The sequence below is a fragment of the Sciurus carolinensis genome, chromosome 1 (genome assembly GCF_902686445.1).
Source record: "Sciurus carolinensis chromosome 1, mSciCar1.2, whole genome shotgun sequence".
Classification (NCBI taxonomy): Eukaryota; Metazoa; Chordata; class Mammalia; order Rodentia; family Sciuridae; genus Sciurus; species Sciurus carolinensis.
In genome coordinates, this window is record NC_062213.1 from 206257839 (window position 1) to 206276135 (window position 18297).

Below are 18297 nucleotides of genomic sequence, written 5' to 3' on the forward strand. Positions count from 1 at the left end.
GGTACCTCCAGGCCCCACCAGGCACCACCAGGTCCCAGCAGGCCCCACCAGGCACCACCAGGCCCCATCAGGCCTCAGTAGGCACCACCAGGCCCCACCAGGCCTCAGTAGGCACCACCAGGCCCCACCAGGCCCCACAAGCCCCACCAGGCACCTCCAAGCCCCACCAGAAGCCCTCAGACCCTCCCTCCAGGCCCCCAGGTCCCACCAAGCAAGCTGAATGTGAGCAAGGTAGGACACACCTGCCACCATCCAGCTGGAGAAACACTGCCCCAGGAAACTAAGACCACAGCACCTGAGCCTGGGCCTGCCTCCCGGCATAACTTCACACACAGGATATTTCTGTGATTTTTCACCAATCATGGGCTGTAATTGGTTACCATGGAAACCCCCTCATTTCCAAGACACCCAGCTGTTATGCAGAAAACCCAGCCATTGCAACATGGCAGGGGAGGTGGATTTGCTTCTCCTCCTCAAGTCCAGCTTCTTCCTTTTAAAGTGACACATTTGTTCAGTGGGAAAATAGAGGTCTGGTGGGCGAGTCAGGAGGAGGCTCCCCCCACAGCCAGGATGCTCTGGGGGGACCTGCTCCTGGGGGAAGGCCCAGACAGACGGCATGGCCTGCACCCGGGCCCTTTGCAGCAGCCGCAGGCCCCAGGCCCAGCCCGCCCCTGTGTGTCATCAGAACTTCTCGGTCTGGAGACCACGCAGGGACTTCCTGGCAAGAGCCGCATCTCCAAGGACCCTGAGCAGCCACACCACTTTCCCGTGGCCCCCCTTCTGGCCTCCCAGGCATTAGCCCGGATGCTCCCTGACCCTGCCCAGGCCTGGAGGACCCCGCTGCTCTCACGTCATGAGGAAGCTGTCTCGGAGGGGTCACCCAGGAAGGGACCGTGGTGCTGTCGGCCACGCACCAAGAGGGCAAGGGACCCCCAGACCCGAGGAGGGAGGCCCTGAAGCACGGCTAGCCTCCACACTAGCCATCAGGGGTCACAGTCACCCTGGAGGCCAGGCAGAGGTGGCAGCAGCTTCCCCAAACTCTGGACCATCCACAGACCCCTTAAGAACATATCACTGCTTCACACCCACACAGAGTGCTACCAGCCAAAGTCAGACTGTGGCCAGTGCTGGCGGGAACACAGGGGCCGCCTCGGCCACAGGTGGGGGCAGTGCACTCGGGCTGTGGGAAGGGCTTGGCAATTCCTTGGGAACAGTCAGCACTCCCAGAGGCCGCCATGTCCACGGCAGCCCGTCACAGCGACCCGAGAGGAAACTGCCTGAGTGCCCATCCACAGATGGACAGCTAGGCAAAATGCGCATGTCCCCGCAACAGGACATTGGTCACCCATAAACAGTACAGGAAGGCGTGTCCGGGCTACTCTACATGAACGCAGCCGGCCGCACGCCCGCCCGCCTCTGGCTGCACCGCACAGAAGGTCCGCAGCAGGCGAACCCGCAGGAGGAGGCAGGCTGGCGGTGAGGGCGGAGGGCGGAGGCGCGGCTTGCTCTGGTGTGATTCCCAAGAGCGTCCTCAGACCACCGACCCGTCCGCCTTCAAAGGGCCCACTGTGAGCCAATGCCAAGGAAGGGGACAGCCAGAGGAGGGGTGTCTGCAAGGGGCCAAGGTGGGGGCCTGGCCAGCAGGCGGGAGGGAGGCCAGTGCACGGCCACCAGCATGCAGCTCAGCTTTCGGGCAGCGCTCCCTGTGACCTCCAGGAGGAGCAAGCTCACGCGCAGCACCCACACCACGCCCAGCAGCCGGGCCAGGCCAGCGCCGGCTCGCCCAAAGGACACTTTCCAAGGAAGAAGGCCGTCCAGGAGCACCGTGCCCAGCCATCTCTGGGTGGGAAGCCCCACTCGGTGTCCCTGGTTTTCTAGTTCACAGCGTCTGGCTTTGCCTCCTTTTTTTATTGAACTCTCCTTCCCCAAGAATAGGGCAATAAGATCAGTGAACTGAGTCAATCCGCTGCCTCTGTGTTTTCTTCACAGGAGAAAATCACCATCAATTAAGGGAGACAAAGCCATCTCTGTCCCTAAATTCGCACCTTACTGCAGACCCGAAGCACGCAGCGAGCTTGGGCCTTCCAGAAGCTACCGTCCCTCGCCTGCTGGGGTCCTGGGGCAGGGAGGCGCCAGGCTGGGCAGAGCCCTGGAATTCTGCAGCCAGGGGCCACTTCAGAGTCTTCAAAGTGGGACAAGACCTCAGAGCCGTGCAGCCAGTCCACCCGGTGCTCCGTGGATTCCTGGCTCCCTCTGTCTTTTCACTCCCTGGCTCTGAACCTCTGGGAGGTCAGAGCTGTTTGCTGGGGAGTTACCCAAGCCTGGGCTTTCTGCTTCCGCTCTGCCACCGCCAGTGTTCTGGTCCTGCTCAGGGGACGGCCACAGCAGGTGTCTGTGGTCCCCTTCCTTCTAAGAAGACCCGAGTGTCTGTGATTGACGGTCCTCAGGGCAGAGCTAGAAATGACCCCAGAGAGGCCAGGGAAACAGAGGGGTTTGCTCAAGGACACAGGTGCACAGCTAACTTTTGGCAAGTCCATCTTCCTTCATGGTGTCCCCGTACCTGGCAAAGAGGGCCCCTCGCCTGGGAGACCCTGCTGGTTCTACAACCCAGGCCCCATGACCCTGCGCCCAGGGCATCCAGACCGGGTGCCCCCACTTCTGCTAGCTTGCTGAATAAACTTTTCATCTTAGAATGATTTTAGATTTACACAAAAATGGGGAAAGAGTGTGGAAAGTTATGGAACTCGGCTCCCAGCCCCACGCTGAGGCACGTGGGGCCCTGCACACGTCACAGCTCAGGAGCCAACACGAGGACAGCCGACACTCGCTCAAGGGCGCAGGCTACCCAGATCTTGCTAGTCTCACCCAGCATCCTTTGCTGGTCCAGGATCCCATCCAGGACACAGCACTGTCCACCCTGGGGCTCCTCGGGCTCCTCTGGGCCACGACAGTCTCTCAGACTCTCTGGAGCTGAGATCTTGGAGTCTGTGGGGTACTGGGGAGCTGCTCCATGCCTGGCCCTCCCCGGGGCTCACCTGGCACTTTCCCATCAGACTGGGGCAATGGGCTTGGCGGACGGCCACAGGGGAGGTGCCCTCCCCTCCCTTCACATGCAGGGCCCCTGCCCCCTAAAGGCCCCTTCCTGCTGAGGCCGCCTTGACCATCACATGGAGGTCACATCTGAGGGACCCTGGAAGGCACACAGGCCTCGTCGTTGGCAGCAGGCCCCTAGCTCAGTGCACACGGGACCTTTCTGACTCCTCAAGACTCCCCTCTGGACAGCCAGAGCAGGCGGGAGGGAAGGACGGGTAAGGCTATAAAGGGAACTGTCCCAATAGCAGGTGGGCACAGGGGCATGGCTCTCCCCTTCCTCAAGGTCTCCCTGGTGTCCCCAGTGCCCCATGCCTTGGGAAGTCCCTGGGGAGGGAGCAAGGAGAAGCCCGAGCCCCCAGTGCACACCTCCTCACCCTGACTTGGCCAGGGAGCCGGAGAGGCCTGGGAGGGTGGAGGTCCTGCTCAGATCCACCTTCTCCTGGAGCAGCTGTGGACTCTGCTCCTAGCGAAGATGCAGGGCTCTGGGTCTGGGGTCCAGTGGAGCTGGTGGAGGAAGTACCTTCTGAGGTCCCTGGGACAGTGGCAATTATGCCCTTCCTCAGCTTTGGGAGAGTAAAACTTCAAGGGAGGTGGGCCTTCCTACAGTTGGGATATTATTTTTGGGGGGTGGGGTATCAGGGATTGAACTCAGGGCACTTGACCACTGAGCCACATCCCCAGCCCTGTTTTGCATTTTATTTAGAGCCCCGGTCTCCCTGAGTTGCTTATGCTCTGCTTTTGCTGAGGCTGGCTTTGAATTCCCAATCCTCCTGACTCAGCCTCCTGAGCTGCTGGGATGAGAGGTGCAGCCACTGTGCCCAGCTGGTTGGGATCTTAACCTCCCCAAAGGCCCACATGTTAGAAGCTGGGTCCCAGCTTGGTTCCATGGAGCCGGTGGGACCTTCAGGACGTGGGGCCTCGCGGGAGGACTTTGGCTCACGGGGGACGGGCCCTGGAAGGGGACCCATGGGATCCCTGTTTCCTCCTCTCTTCTCCTTCCTGGCCATAAGCTGAGCGGTTTTGCTCCACCGTAGGCTCTTGCCACCACAGGGCCGTCCACCCTCGACTGACACTTCCTAAGCCATGAGCCAAGCCCACCCTTTCCTTTGAAGCTCTGCCACCCGGGGCTCTCGCCCTGCTGGGGAGCCGGCTGGTGCAGGCCTCTGCCCACCACCCTGCCGTCTTGAGAGATGTGTGTTCCAGGAGGACGAAGATCCAACCTGGAGGGAAGCGAGGGCTCTGTGACAGACGGACCCACCACCCCTAATTCCTCCTCGGAGCCCACGCTGCCCGGTTCCCCAGAACGTCCAGGCAGGAGAGCGGGGATTCCACCTCCCAGCGCCCGTTTCTCTCCCTTCACACAAGAGGCTGTGGCTGCCCCGGGCCAGAGCGCGCTCACTGGGACCCCCAGGCCCCCATCCAGGAAGTGTAGGTGGCCCCGGGAGCCCAGGCGGGACCTCCCTCCCCTGCCGGGGACGCCGCCCTCCAGCTGGCGCGAGGCGGGAGCACCTGTGCCCTGGATCTTCCCAGTGCCCCGATTTGTCCTGATGCGTCCCGTCCTGGTGTCATCCAATGTCCCCTGGGAGCCCCACCTCGCGCTGCTCCCGGTTGAACAGGATGAAAACACCCCTCCCTTCAGGCAGGAGCGTGGTGCTCGGAGGTTTCCATCCGCAGCCGCCCACGCGCCAGACACCTGCCACGTGACCCCAGGGCGGCAGCAGTGCTGGGCTGGCGTGGTGGCCCTGGGTGGGAACCTCCAAAGTGGCAAGGGCTCGGAGGCCCCTCCCGGGTCTCCAGCTACCTCCTCCTCCTCCCTCCACCAGAGTCCTGGGGTCACCCAGCACCCACCCCGTGATGGCTGGGCCCGCTCCTGCTCCAAGGTCAAGGCCCCGGGAGCTTCCCCTGCTCCGGAGGCGGCTCGGAGCACAGGGAGGGCACGGGGCCAGGGTGGGGCAACAGCACTGGGGGCAGCGCGGGCCAACTTCTGAGTCCAGGCCGCTGAGTCACACCTGTGGGGAGGTCGAGCTGCCTTGGCTTGACCCTGCCCTGGCAGTCACAGGATGTCCCCACTGAATGGGACAGTGACAGCGGCCCATCGAGCCCCTCCAAGATGCGCTCCTCACCCGGTGCTGGGGCTCCCAGGGCTTGTGAGCCTCCGCCCCGGGCTCCACAGCCAAGCTCAGGCGAGGGCCCTGGGCCAGGCAGAGGTGCCGATCACAGAACTCTGCGGCCGAGGCCTCCATATTCTGTAGACCATGTCCGGAAACAGCGCCATCCAGACCCCCAGACCCAGACAAAGTGGCCTGGTCGGCCCACAGCGTGATCTCAGATCTGGACCCGGAGCCTAGGACTCAGGAACCCTAAGGCCTCAGGAGCTCGATCCCAGGGCCCCTATGCCTGTGGGCCAGGGACCTGCGAGAGAAACAAAAGCAAAAAGGATGACCTGTGGGTGCGCAGACGCCACTCCCGGGCAGTGTGCACGCTGGTGTGGCACCAGGAAAGCGCCCAGGGCGTGCACTGCACCTCGGGAGCCACCCCAGGCCCGGGACACAGCCTCCTGCAGGTCCCACGGGGGGTCCGAGGGTCACATAGATGGATGGTGCACACACCACTGGTTCTCACCCAGGAGCCACGCTGACCCTTCCTGGCACCTTTGGCAACCTCTGGAGACACATTTGCCACCATTCAGGGGTCTATGGGCATCCAGGGACAGAAGCCAGGAATGCTGGGAACTTCCTGCAGTGCAGAAAGCTCCACTCAGGACCTCCCCCGTCCCAATGTCCAGAGGGCCCCGGCCGGGGAATCCCATTGCAGAAGGCCTCCTGTCCCTCCCACGCCTGACCAGGCCAGGTAGCCATCTCATCCCCAAGAGGAAGGAGGCCCACAGACGACCCAGCTCTAAAAGCCACGTGGCTCGGGGTCTTAGCACCTTGGCTGAAGACCACCCACTGTGTGGCTTGGGTGATCCCGGCAAGCACTCTGTGCCTCTCTTTCCCCACCTGAAAGGCAGTGTACTTGCAGGTGTCGGGACAGCGCAGCCGGCTCTTTGTGAGTGCTCACTGGGCCCCGAGGTTCCTCCACTGCCTTCCGAGCCGCCGCACACGCGGACGGCCCCTCCCCGGGCCAGGAGCGCTGGCGCAGAGTCTGCAGCCCGCTGGGGCTGGGATGCACTCCACAGCCTGCGCAGGTGCCTGAAGGAGACGGGGTGGCGACGTGCTGGCGTTCTGGTTGCCTGGGCAACGTGCCCGCAAGCATTCCGGAGGAGTGAAGTGGTGACAGGCTGTGGGTGGCAATGTTCTGGGCCCGAGCTGGAGTCTGGCTTCCGTGTCTCGCTGAGCACCCTGGGCCCTGCGGAATTCCACGGCGGGTCAGAGGGCAGGACACCAGCGGCCCCGCGGGGGCCCCTCGGCCCGCCGAGCTCCCACATCCTCTCCTGCCCAGCTCACCCTGGGCCTCCCTGCAGGCCCCCTGGACCACACCTCCTGGGCTCCCCGCAGTGAGGACAATGGTCCAGGACTGGGCCCCTGCACGAGGTGTCCCATCCCAGGGCCAGGCTGTCCCTTCTCCATCTTCCCCTAAGCAGCCAGACTCGGGTCAGGGCTGGACCGTCCCTGCATTAGGTAACCTTGCTGTCGGAAGTCAGCTTGAAGCAGAAGCTCAGAGGCCTGCTGAGGTGACGTGGGTTCTGCACAGCCCCACAGAGGCTCTGGTTCCGGGCTTCACCTGAGGATCCTGGGGTGGGAAGGACCCACCAGATGCAGAATTCTTGTCCCAGGAAGCAGCCTCGGGGGGCGAGGCCCAGTGCAGCCTCTGAGGCTCCCAGGGCCCACTGGGGCAAGAACCCAAGAGCATCCAGTTTGGCTACTCTGTGTCCAGTCTCAACAAGAGCCCCAGGGCAGGGCCCGCAGGACAGAGGGTCATGGGCAGGCCCGGTGATGACGCCAGCTGGCAGATGCGGGCACCACCCACAACAGTCCTGGGCACCGCGTGACCTGGCCCCTCCCAAGCTCGGGGCCCCGGGCCAGGGCTGTCTGGCCAGGAAGACTCGGCGGAAGGGTCTAAGCCATCATGCGAAAACACGAGAGCCGCCGCTCGGATGCAGATTTAACTGGGAGAAACCAAGCCCCAAGGCCCGAGGGTGGAGAGAAGAGGGTGCCGAGCAGCACGCACGGCGGAGCCGCAGCCGCGAGCCAGGCAAGGAGCCCCGCGGCTGGCGCCCTTCTCTCAGCACCTCGAGGAGAACGGCTGCTACTCTTCTCCTGCAGAAAAAAAATAAACACACGGAAATAGTAGCTGTGCCTCTGCAAGGACGTCTCTTAAAAATACCACTGCAAGAGGGCGGTGCCCGGGGAGCCCACGGCCAGCCACGAGGCGTCGTCCAGGGGCACAGGACGGCCCGGGCTCTGCATCCCAGGGAGGCCCGGCGGCCGCTTAGGCAGGAAAGGTGCCCTCCTCGTGGATGACCTTCCACGCTTCCCAGAGGCTGGCCCTGGGGACAGGCTGATAGCTCAGCACTGGGAGTCTGGTCCCTGAAGAGTAAATGCCAGGGTTTCGCCGACTTCCAAAGCACCCGCTGCAGGCCCTGCATCCTCTCGGGAAATGTCTATTTTGGGTGTGTTGCCATTGTTGTGTTGGTATTTACAAAACTCCTTCACTTGCCAGGCCCTCGTTGAGCCAGCCAGAGAGGCTGCGAGAGCTGCCCCTCAGAACTCACGGCTGCTCCGTGGGCTTTGTGGTTTGCGAGCAGGAAAAGAACAGTACTGACCGAGGCAGGTGCTGGGTGCTGGCCTGGGTCCCAGGAGGAGATCCTCCAAGCCCCGGGCCAGGTTGGTTTGGGCCACAGCCCTGGCCACAGAGTGTCCTGACCACTTGCCTGGGTGTGTCCCTTGGCCTCTCCTGACACCTGTGGGTGTGGCCATGCCCAGATGCGGGCAGGCTCTCACAGAGGGCCCAGCTAGGAATGCAGCCCAGGCCCTGGACTCTGGCCACAGAGGCTACAGTTCCCAGAGCAGCCGTGTGCCCGCGCTGGAGGGGAGGAGCTACACCCGTGCCCAGCAGTTCTCTCCCCTGCTCTCCAGGCAGTCCCACCCAAGCCGCTCCTGTGACCTCCACAAACGTCCAGGGGACCATGTGGGACAGAGGGTTCCATCTCTGGAGTGGCCACCCAGAGGGCTTGGTGGCCACGGCTGAGAAGGCGGCCTGCGAAGGGGACAAGGGCTGTGCTTTGGGAGCTCAAGCTGGCCCAGGAGCAGGTGGGAATGGAGCCTTAACCATGGAGGGACGTCAGAGAGACTGGGGACTCCTGGGCTGTGAGGCTGAGCACCACGCAGAGGAGGGAGCCCCCTGGGAGGCTGGGAGCACAGAGGGCAGGTGACCCAGGAGGCCTGCCGCGTCGCAGGTGGCCAGAGGGCAAGGTGAGCCCAACACGGTGCAGCCCCCGGTGGGGCGTACAGGGCACCAGCTGGTCCTTCACACCTGAGGACGGCCAGGGGCCTTGGCAGGAAGCACCATGAGAGCTTGAGCCCTGCAGAACCAGCACAGCCCCACGGAGGTGCCGAGCAGCGCGTCCTCAGCCTGAGGATCTGTGCGCCACCTGTGCCCCAAGGAGCAGGGTGGGGGACCAGGCTGGGACGGCCACTCTGGGCCCATCATTGCAAACAGCTCACTGTAGATGGTGCGCGGTCTCATCCTCAGCTACGTCTCCTCTCCCCACCAGGGGACGGAGGGGGAAGAAGTGAAGGTCTGCTGCCCCCCGGCTGACGGGGCCATGGCCCTCCCGGGTCTGCTCCTCCAGCTGCCAACACCCACACGGGGCACTGCCGGCCCCACGGCAAAGAGCACAGACGCAGGTTCAGCGGGTCCTGGGCTCTGGCTTCTCCTCTGGCCACTGCAATGCTGTCCTGAGGATGTGGCCCTGGGCAGGGCAGGTCCAGGCCAAGCTCATCAGCAAAGGCCCCGGCTCTGCCGTTGCTCACAGGCTGCTCAGGCCCTCCTCTACGGCCCTCGCCCTCGAGATAGGTGAGGTTTCTTTCCCTCTGCTTCGTTCCCGCGATGCAACACAGCTGCCTGAGGTCACCAGATCATGGGCGCTACCCCAGGGCCTGGCACCTCGCAGGTGAGGCTGGCAAAAGGTGAGGGCTGGACTCCCTGGCATCCCAGGCAGGAGGACTGAGAGGAGCCACCCGAGCATGCCCACTGTCACCACCAGCCATGGCCTCCCAGACTGCTTGAGCACACACGCTGGCCGGGAGCTCCCCACTCCAAAGAGCACCCCGTGATGACGCAGCTCCCTCAGAAGAGCCTTCCCGGAAGCTGACTTCGCTCCTGTGACTGGCACCCTGCTCAGGGACCCGGGGGTCATCTGACCTCACTGCCTCTTCAGCTCCCGCGTCCGCCCCACACGCTGTGCGCGGAGCACAGGTGCACACACATACAAGCCAGCAGCCACACGCGCACACGCAGAGACGCCACCATGCACACGCACACAGCGCCCTCCTCCACTGCTGCCCACGTGCCCTCCCTGGCCCACTGCGAAGGCCCTCCACGCCAGCCACAACCTCCAGAGGGCGTGCTGGAGGGTCACAGCGCAGCGCGAACACAGTGTCTCAGACCTGCCAGGCTGGCGCCCACTGGCATGGGACCTAGACGCCACGGCTTGGGGTTTCTTCCCCGGGGAACACAGCAGAGCTGGTCCAGGTGGCCAGGCAGGGGACTTGCAAGGCTTCCTCATGACACAGCCTTGTGTCCCTGGAATGTGGGTGTCAAGGGACATTGCCGCAGTGGCTCACACCCCAGGGCCTCTGGGCTGAGACTTGAAGGGAAAGCGCCAGCTGACCTCTGCCCCTGTCTGCTCTCTGGCTAACCAGGGCCTGCGGCGCCCGCCCTGAGGCCCCGCACCCGCCTGCCCCCAGGCGCCTGAGCTCCCGGCTGCTGGCTCTGCACAGGGCCTCCACGAGCACCCTGCACCCTGCCACGGGACGCCGCTTCAGACACGCCAGAGAGGCTTTAACATGGCTGTCTGGAAAGTTCTCAGAGCAAGAGGGTCTGACCTCACGTCTGTGTCCCTCTTGCATGTGAGTCCCAAGCTCCAAAGAGCTTCCAGCAGGTGGAACTGGCTGCTCCCGCGTACGGATGAGGCACAGGGATGAAAGGTGGCAAGGGGTCACGTGCAGGCAGCTCTGGGGACAGAGTTGGGTCTGCGTCCGGCCCACCTTCACCGGTCACCTGGGCCACCTCCTGCGAGGCAATGGCCTCACAAGGTGCTGGATGGCCTCTCACTGTACCCGTACATCACAGTCACAATCAGGAACTGCAAGACATCAGACCTGGACCCGGCCACCAAACCAAAGCAGCCCTGGACAGGACAGGAACAGAGTGGCCTCCTCAGGACCAAAGGCCTGGCCAACGTCCCCAGGGGGAGGAGGGGAGAGGTTGGCTGTCCACTGACACGGCCCCTTCCAGGCACTAAACCCCCTCTGCATGAGGACAACACCAGAACTGCAGCTCCGTGACAAGGAGCCATTTCCTACTGTGGCCACCAGATCGGGTCTCCCAAACTCACTGCCATCCCCGCACCTCATTCTGCTCCTGTCTACTCTGATCAGCCCCCCTCACCCACGCTACAAGAAGGGCCAAGGTCACCCACAATTGCCACATCTCCAGCCCCGAGACAGGCCTCACCAAGGTGACCCCTGTACTGATCTCGCCTGGCCAGCCCTGGCTAATGACCCTGATGGCTAGCTCACAGCAGAGACTCCACATAGCCCTCAAGACCCTTGCCAGCTTCCAGGTGGCACTCCATGGCTGTGCCTGGGGACATGGTGATCACCAGGCAACACAGCCGGGAATCTGCAACCACCCGAGTCCACCCTTTCCTTCCCCGCCCGAGGGCCCACACCATCTTCCCTCCTCCATGGGCTTCTCGGCCTCTGCACTCTTGGTATTTAGGGTCAGAATGTTTTTGTTCATATGGCTCAGATGTGAGGTGTCCCCCAAAAGCTCATATGTGAGACAACGCGAGAAGGTTTAGAGGTGAAACAACTGGGTTGAGAGCCATAACCTAATCAGTGAATTCACCCTCTGATAGGGACTAATGGGGTCACTGTAGGCGGGGGAGTGGCTGGAGGAGGCGTGCCTTTGGCTGCCTACTCTGTTTGTGGTGAAGAGAGTTCTTCTCTGGTTCCTGGTGGCCACATCCTGAGCTGCTTTCCTCCTCCACACTCTTCCACCATGTTCTGCCTCCCTTGTCCCTGAGGAATGGACCTGGCCGTCTGTGGACAGAACCTCCGAAACCCTCAATGCCAAATAACCTTTTCCTCTGCTAACTGTTCTCGTTGGGTCTTTTGGTCACAGTGATAAGAAAGCTGCCTACACAGGGTGGCCGTTTTTCTCGGGCACTGGACGCTGCAGGGCGTTTAGCTCTCTCCACCCACAAGATGCTAACGGCGGCCCTTCCCTGAGCCAGGAGCACCTGGACTTGGCGCACACATGTCCCTGTCACAGCCTCCCTTGACGGGTCGTGACACAGAAGACTCCTCCCCTCTGTGCCTCAGGAATGAACTTGAGCCTCCAGAGCTGAGGAGTAACTTCATTTTCTTTATAAACCGCCCATCCGAGGTGTTCTGCTAGGCAGCAGAGAACAGGCAGACAGGTTCCCTGAGGACGAGAGGACGTTCTGCGGGGAGGCCAGCTGCTGCTTTGTGGCCTGTCCTTAGAGTGAGAGGTCACAGAAGCTGCTGGAATGGGGGAGACCCAGACCTCAGGGTCTGCCAGCCCCGCTCGGCTCTGGGGGACTCAGGGTGGCGCCCAGGTGGTGGGCAGCCTTGTGGCAAGGGGTGGCCGGCCGAGTTGGCCTCAGAATCAGAAGTCCTCCTCGGGTGCCCACAGGCAGCCCTGCTCGGCTGCCCAGGGACAGTGTTGAGCTTCCCCGGTGGCTGGCAGTGGGGTGGTCCAGCCCAGGCTCTGTGCTCCTCCAGGGAAGGGACAGTCTGGCCTTCGTGAGAGTGAGGGAGACAGGTCGGCAATGGCCAGGAGGGTGCCAAGCCCCGACCCTCATCAGGGACTAGAGGAAGTTTCAGGGTCACGATTGGGGGCAGGGAGGGAACTGGACACTGCCCAGGCCTGGCAGCCTGGGGAGGGACAGGCGCACTTTTCCTTGTTTGAAGGAAAGTCTCCGCTTGACCTGGGCCAGTGCCCACCTCTCTGGGCAGGCGCGCACTGAGGGGCAGCCCGGCCTTCGCCGCTCCCTGGCACGTCTGGGCTCACAGGTGCAGTGGTCCTTTACCCGTGCCAGCCGGTTCACAGCTGGGAAAGACATCGCGTTCATGATCATGCCGATGCGACCACCCAGGGGTGGGGACAGGCCTGCAGGTCACGTTTGAGTTGAGCAAACTGAGTCTCACGTCCAGCCACATATGCACTCTAGCCAGGAGCTGAAGCCACCCGGGCCCTCCTCGTCCTGCCTCCTGACCCCACTCCACCTGCCCGGCTTCTAGTCTAGAGGTCAGGGCAGGGAGCTGGCAAATCTGTCCTGTGCAAATCCCTGCCCACCAGGAGCACCAGGAACAGCGTGCTGGGACTCCTGTCCACCCTTGGTCTGCTGCTGGGTGGGCTGCTGGAGGCTCTGTCCTCCTTGACATTAAATCAGAAAAATAGGTATTTTAGGTGCATAAATTGCTTGTTGAGTGGTTAACCGCGCTGCCTTCGGCAAGGGAAAAACAATTTAACCACCTTAATCAGCTGAATTCACACCGACGCGTCCTTCCGACTTGTCAGTAACTGTTTCTGAAGCCTCTTTTGGGACAGGGGTGTTGCTGGGCTCCTCTTGCCTCCGTCAGGAGCTGTTCTGGACACCCCATTCCCTGTGCATGATCTCAGGGACATTCTAGAGGATAGAGCCCCTGGGCTGTGCTCAGCTGGCAGCCCTGGGCACCCAGGAGAGGGATGGGCAGGTGAGGAGGTGACTCTGGCCTGAGCCCACTTCACATGGCGCATGCTGACCTGGTGCCTGCTCTGCGTGGCAGGGCAGGGCGAGGTGGCCCAGCAACGGTGCTGTGCCTGAGTGGCCCCCTCTGTGGAAGGGAGGACCTGGCAGACGAGGAGGGACCTCCCGTGTGGATCAAGATGATCCAGCGATGTGCACGATCACGCGCGAGGGAAACAAGCGCACAGACAATCAGGGTCCTTGTTCCCTCAAAATTCCATTTCCAAGCTAATCACTTGTTTGTTTTTAAGTAAGAAGCTGCACCTTAAATGTTTTCACTAAATAAGACCATGTTTGAGTGTCAACCAGGATGTTTAGATTTCTCACAGGCGGCAGCTCCCCAAGGACGTCAATCTCCTCTCCCTCCCCATCTCTGCCGTCCCCGTCCCTCTCCCCCCCTTCTCTCTCTCTCTGCTCCTTTCTGGTCACCAGCGTCCTGATCAGCTACCGCATGCTAGTGGGCCTGGCCCCCGGGGGGTTCGTATTCAGAGAGAAGACGCTAGTGCCTGGCAAGACCCTGGGCAGGCCCAGAGCGCCCCCGGAGTGAGGGCAGCGGCCTCGGCCAGCGGGCTGCCCGGCCTCCATACCCACAGTCCACTTCTGCACCCTCTAGAAGCAGTGACCTTCTAGAGTGTCACTGTTGCCTGGGGAGCCCAGGATGGGCAAGGGACCTCGGGCTCCTCCTCAACAGCCATGCAGAGCCCCAGACGCTGCCTTGGCAACAGGCGGGGTTTGTCCTCAGCCATGGCTCAAAGTCACCTCAGTGTCCCCAGCACCAGCACATGGCTGGAGGACAAAGGAGGAGCCGGAACACACAGATCAGCAAAGGGCACAGGGAAGCCAGCGGCACCCTGTCTGCAGGTCACCCAGGAGGGAGCGTCTGGCCCTCCAGGGACCCAGCACAGACCTGGGCCCTGCCGGGCCGGCCCAGGTAGAAACGTCCATGACCTAAAGGAGCCACACTGGGAAAGGCACCAGCTCCAGAGGAGAGAAGAGGCGAACCTAACCTAACACTGAGGCAACCTGTGCCTCGCCCGGCGCTGACCAAGAACTAATGCAGAACATCAAACTCTTCGTGCACGTGAGAGATAGCCAGATCACGCCCTGGCTCAGACACTAATCCTAAAACCCAAACTCCCCCAAACCCAACGCTAAACGCACCCGTAACGAAAGGGTATGACTCGCAGCAGCACGCCACGGAAGCTAGCCTGAACCTAAGGCTGAGCCTAGCGGCAACCCCAGCCCACCACAGAACTGAACCACGCCGGGACAAAACTAACCCAAGAACAACGCAAGGCAGAGGGCAAAGCTGAAAAAGAACCCGGCCCGCCACCAGCGCTCACCCGGCACTGCCACAGGCTGAGACACACACCTAAGTCCACACTCAAGACTGAACATAATAAAGAACCTGTACCAAAAAAAAAAAAGTCCCATTCTAGCCCTACCAACTTCGAGAACAGGACCTAGCCCTAAACCTAGGCCTAGAATTCAAGCTCGCCCTACAGATGACACAAGACCTACCATGAAAAATGACCCTAAGCCTAATTACGAATCCAGCCATAGCCCTCAACTCGACAAAAACCTATACCAGGCCTGAACCTAATCCTACACTATTCTAACCCTAAACCTAACCCTGGCACATGCCATAGCACCAGCTCTAAACCCACCCCAACCCTAGCCCGAGCGCTAGCCCCAGGCCTAGCCCTAACCTAAGCCCAGCCCCAGGCCCACCGTCTGCCCCACAGCTCTGCCTGCCTCTCGGAGAGCCAGAACCACAGCTGACTCAGCGCGCGGGACTGAGGAACCAGTCGGGCCTTAGGCTTTTCCACGCTCACCCGGGGACACTTATCTCCACACGTCAGCTGAGACAACAGAGAGTCCTGGTGATGGCGAGCTGATCCTCGGCTCCCAAAATAACCCCGCCGTGTTCCACTAACCGGCGGCGGGTGCCCACGCGGGTTTCGCGACGGTTCCAGGTCCTCAGACCTAGATTCTCCCCGCGATCCTGACTGCAACATTAGACAAGTTCCCCTCTGGCTGGAACGCTCTGCAAAGTGCAGAGGAAAGGCGGAGACCGGGGCTCAACCACCCTTAAGGGTGGCCCCAGGGGGACCCGGCCTCTGCATCCCACCACCCTCTGACGGGGGGAGGGCCCAGCCCTGTGGGGTTGGCTGTCCCAGCGGCTGGCGGGGCAGCCATGGTCAACTCAGGACGGAAGTGAGGGGCAGGGGCATCAGCCAAACCCAGGAGTGGGGTCTGCGCTGACCCCTCTGCTGAGGTGGAGATGGCCCTTGGCGTGGTAGGTGACACCTGAAAGAAGAGCTCAAGGCCAGGACACTGAGAACCAGAGGCCTCGCCCTGAGACCAGAGGGCATGTGACGTCCACCGCGGGGAGGACAAATGGACAAGGGGGCTCCCTGCGCTGAAGACACTGGCGGGCAAGGCTGTGTCAGGCCACAGCAGAGCCGGGGGACCTTCTTCAACAACGGTGCTGTCCACACGAGCCCCTTCCTCCTCCAAGCACCGTGATGACTGACCAGCAGAGGGGACAGGCTCCTAACCAAGCCTCCTGCTAAGACAGGTGGGGAGGCCCGGGGTGGCTCAGCCCAGGGACCAGGCCACCGCTCGACTCACCGGAGCCCAGTATGGAGACGGCTGCTCCTGAGGCACAAGGATACTGACCAGAAAGAGAATCTGAACGCAGCTCCTAAACCTGGTCCAGCTGGGGAAGGACAGCAGGGTGACCAAGGCCAGGAACCTGGACCCCACAGCCCAACGGTCCTGGGTGGGGTCAAGCTCAGGTGCCAGCTTTATAACCAGCCATCTGCCCACTGTGACCCTCGGCATCATCATCTGAGAATACTAATGAGAGAGGCTGCCTTTGGGGTTTCAGGAAGAGTCGGAATGACGGACGCCAAGTTTCTGGCCACAGCAGGTTCTCCAAGTGACAACGCCATTGTATACCAGATGGAATGGGCCCCCCAAAGATATATCCACTTCCTAGACACTCGATCCTGTGAAATGATGTCATTTAGAAAAAAGAGTCTTTGCATATGTAATTAGGTTGATGGAGGCTCTTGAGATGGGATCAGCCTGTTATCCAGGTGCACCCGAGCCCAAGGGCAAGGGTCAAGGAAAAGAAGCGAGAAGTCTGGGAAGCAGGGGGAGGCCGTGTGAGGACGGAGGCAGGGCTGGGGTCCAGGAGCCCCCGGAGCCCTGGGAGCTGGGAGCCCTGAGACGCGGGCCCTCCGACATCCTGCTTTGAACTTCCGGCCTCCGGAATTGCTGCTGCCGAGCCACCTGGTCTGCGGGATCAGCGGGAAGCCCAGCACTCTAACTCAGGCGCGGTCACGTGACGAGCGGCGGTGGAGCAGAGGAGACCCGAGGCTTCCAGGGAGGAGCACCACCAGGCCGGCGGCTCAGTCAGCCGCCATCAGCAGCTCGGGCCTGGCACAGCTAAAGCTTCGGGGGCGTCCCAGAAATGAAAGTCCCTGCCACCAAGACTTCAGCGCACGCCCACCCAGAGAAGCCCGAGCGGTGGCCAGAGGAAAGACACGTGTGTGCCGATGGCCGGGGGTCCCGTCACCTGACACTTCCTGCCTCCCAGTCCAGGTCAGGGGCTGCAACAGCCAGCCAAGCAGACCCCAGCTGTCGCCTCCGGTGGATCAGAGGTGGACCAGAGGGGTGGCGGCAGGCAGGGGCCACAAGGCATGCTGAGGTGGAACTTCCCCGTCCCCTGCTCGGGAGGGAGGCCCAGTCCTGCATCCCAGGACGGGGCTCCTGCCACAGCGGCTGGCGAGGCTCTGCGGGGAGAACTCTCCACACCACCCGCGGGGCTGTGGCTGCCACCAGAGTCCAACGAATTGTGAAGTGCAAGTTGTCAGCAGACTGCAGAATGTTTGCAAATAAGCATCACCGGAGGCCACCCAAGACCCCCACATGAGCACCCCGGGACCTGGGGCCTGGGGCTCCTTGGCCGCCTTCTGCTTGACACTGGCTGAGCCCCTAGGGGAGAGGCCCAGCAGGCGGCCTTTCCAAGGCTCCCATCTGCTGATTCCTCATCTGGAATTATACACATGGAACTGCTCTTCCATTTTATGATTGAGTCAGGTAATGTGTTGACGGAGCAGAGACCAAGGTTGCGTCCTTGTTTTCCGTGATTTATGGGCTTGGAGCATTTCATAGCTGCAGGCACTGGACACAATCCCGCTAGTGACGCCCTGCCATGCTGGACGCTGGACCCTGGATGGATGGGATGGGTGCTGGGCTGCTGTCACAGCCTCCAGGGAAGCCCGGCCGAGGAGCACACTGGCAGCCATGGGTTGGCCGAGTGGTTTTGCCTTTTCCTCCTGCCACGGCGACTCAGGATGACAGAAGCGGAAGACACCTGCCCAGGATCCGTCTGTAACTCCGTTCACCAAGGCCACCAAAGGGCCCTGCTGTCCCACGGACCCTGCTGCCTCCTTCCTCCCACACCTTGTGGCCCCTTTGACAGTTCTGGTGGAGAAGCCGGTCCAGCCTGGAGGCCTGGCCAGGCCACTTTACCAGCTGATCTATTCAACCTCCATGGTGGCTCGGCCCGCAGTGGTGGCCCCTGGACAGTGGACAGCTCCGGGCCTCAGTGGTCCCCTCTGAGATGGAGAGAGGCCACCAGTCTGGGAGGGCACAGTCACCTGGAGGCATGCAAGTCTCCAGAGGAACCTAAAACCTCCTCACCCAGCGAGGGGGACTTTGGAGCGCCCCAGAGGCGGGAGGCGGGCGCCCAGGGACCAGGGCTGGCTGGAGCTTCCTCCGGCTCCCACCCCACCCCGGACAGCCGGCTCCCCCACACCGGCCCCCTACCTGTCCCCAGCCGTTTGTTAAGCACGGGCCCCACAGCCAGCTGGTGAAGGGGAGGGCAGCCCACCCCGGGCAGCCGACCCCCGAGACTGCAGCGGTGCTGACCCAGGGCACATGGAAGCGAGACGCGTCCTCCAGGGACACGCCACCTCCTAAGAGCTGCCTGACAGCCGGCTGTGCTCCAGCCTGCAGGCGGGCACCGCACCGGCCGACCCCTGGCCTCACAGACAGCGGCCGGTCCTCCTCCCCTCGGCGTTCCGTGCCCTCCCACTTCTGCCTCTGGCCTCCCGAGCGGAGGGCACTGCCTGGGAAGCCCCTCCGCGCACGCCCTGCTCGGAGCCCCGGCCTGGCACGGCCAGCTCCCTGCCCACTGCTCCCGCCCG

General features: G+C 62.4%; 1 protein-coding gene across 2 annotated transcripts in view; it reads right to left on the reverse strand.

Moving 5' to 3' along the window:
- The window catches only part of Ajap1 (adherens junctions associated protein 1), a 104177-nt gene that overhangs the window by 58068 nt on the left and 27812 nt on the right, over nt 1-18297 (reverse strand). Inside the window, exon 1 of one of the 2 annotated variants that reach the window (XM_047565708.1) lies at nt 6093-6163. The exons of the other annotated variant lie outside the window; for it this stretch is intronic. The gene's annotated coding sequence lies outside the window, so the exon portion shown is untranslated. Of the gene's footprint in view, nt 1-6092; nt 6164-18297 lie in introns of those variants that run through there. 2 annotated transcript variants of the gene reach the window in all.